Source organism: Etheostoma spectabile, chromosome 15 (assembly GCF_008692095.1).
Source record: "Etheostoma spectabile isolate EspeVRDwgs_2016 chromosome 15, UIUC_Espe_1.0, whole genome shotgun sequence".
Classification (NCBI taxonomy): domain Eukaryota; kingdom Metazoa; phylum Chordata; class Actinopteri; order Perciformes; family Percidae; genus Etheostoma; species Etheostoma spectabile.
The window spans coordinates 20,618,214-20,620,235 of NC_045747.1; the positions used below are offsets into that span (position 1 = coordinate 20,618,214).

Sequence of the window (2,022 nt, forward strand, 5' to 3'; positions counted from 1 at the left end):
TGTGCGTGTGCGTGTGCGTGTGCGTGTGCGTGTGCGTGTGTGTGTGTGTGTGAGTGAAGCAGAAACTTCAGGAACTCATGTTGGGATTTTACTTTCTTTTTTCAGTTTGCTATAAATTTAAGTTAACACACAAGTTAACGATTCATTTAAAACACATCATTGTAAAGCACCTCTGATGTGTTTGATCAGAAAACATAAAATGGCCAGAGCTCACAAAAGAAAATTGTACAAATATATAAAAATAAAAACATTTGATCACAAAAAAACAAACATGGTTGCCCACAAACAAGTAGCATTTAAAATGATGAGGTGAGCTTGTTAACTGGGTGACATTCAGAGTTGACATCATATCAAACAGGGGTTTGGATTTAAGGTCCTTGTGGCTGAATGCTGGTCAGAAAACATATTTTTAAAGTCTACATTATTATTACCACCAAAAGCAAGAAAGCACTTGCCAGTGACTCATATAATCCGTTAGTGATGGGTCCTCAAATGAAAGTGCTACAACATGAACCAGGATAAATTGCTGCTTTGGGTCAGGCTGACCGTGGCTAACAGATTTGAGGTTTGTTTGTCTGGCTTCATTTTCAACTTGTTTTATAATCTGTCCTGAGTGATCTGATCACAGGTTGGGATGCACCCTGAACCCATTGAGATTAGGGTTGGGTATCATTTGTTTTTTCCTGATACTGGTACTAAATTGATACTTTTAAAGCGGTGGTGGTGCCTAATCCGTTACGAAATCTTTGTTATGGTCTTGTTGCCTTTCATTTTTACATGATTATAAAAACCAAACAATTGTTCAGCCGACTCTGCAGACTATTCCGCTACCAGTAGGCTAATCCAATTTATTTTCTTTTAAAAGGACAACATTTCTGGTCCCAAACTTTCCATCATTAATACAGAAATTATGGTATGATCCCACTCCACTCCGCATTACACGAAATTCAGGTTATAAACGGAAATACCAAAATCAATGTACCTCTTTAAAACTGCAATTTTTGCTTGGAGGAATTTCTGTTAAACACAAAAAGGGGAAAACTAGCTTTGAGTTGAGAATGAATTTGTGGTGGCCGTTTGTACGTAGCCCAGAAATGCAACACAAGCTACTTTCCAATTAGCAAAGTTGTTTGTCACTACTCTCTAAACTTTATTTTCGGGGCAAACTTAAGAAAGATGTAAGGTATAAGTTATGGTGTTTTTTTACATTTCATAAAGTACAGAGCAGAATTAAATCACTTTTTTTTACAACAATAGAGAAGCTATGAAGCAGGATCTGGATTGGTAAGTTGATGTTTTTGTTATAGAGGTTGCACTATATTTCATGTACTTTTTTGTTACTCATTGACAAATTAATTTGCCATTTCATTGTACGTTGTGTTACCTATCACAGACTATATCTCAATCTCCTTCCCCACCATTACAATATCTGGAACGTAATCCCCAATGCGTTATCATAGTTTCCTTTTAAGTAGGCCTATGGCACTGGGCACTAATAGAATAGAATTCCATGTCACGAAATTAGGTAGATTTTGTCTGATATCCTCCTGTGTTGTTCAACAAAAGCATAGGTAAATAATGACATATTTTTATCTTGACATATTTAATGAGTTAAAATGTTTTGTTGAGTCATCTTTGTTTAAGATTTGAGAATGGAGGAACATGTCAGTGTGAGTAAATAAAAGTGACTAGTGCTTGTGTCCTACCGCACTAGATGTGACATCTTGGTATAATGAAATGTCTTTAATTTTTTTTAAAAGGCACAAATTGTTAGGTGTTTAAGTGTAAACTAACTGCAGGAGTAGAACTCTAAGAAAGACACATTTGCCCACAACAAAACAGTGATTAATTTGATATTTTAGGTCTTTCCTCTACATATTGTAAGTTGGCCCGTAAGGTTTGAGGCTCTGTGAAGTCCAATGCCAGTCTCGTTTTGTCTGGAAAAATGGCACGTAATCTATGGTCTTTATACACTCTTACACACACACACACACACACACACACACACACACACACACACAC

General features: G+C 36.4%; 1 protein-coding gene across 2 annotated transcripts in view; it reads left to right on the forward strand.

Annotated features, from left to right (window-relative positions):
* The window catches only part of fus (FUS RNA binding protein), a 21,524-nt gene that overhangs the window by 8,655 nt on the left and 10,847 nt on the right, over positions 1–2,022 (forward strand). The window lies entirely within an intron of this gene.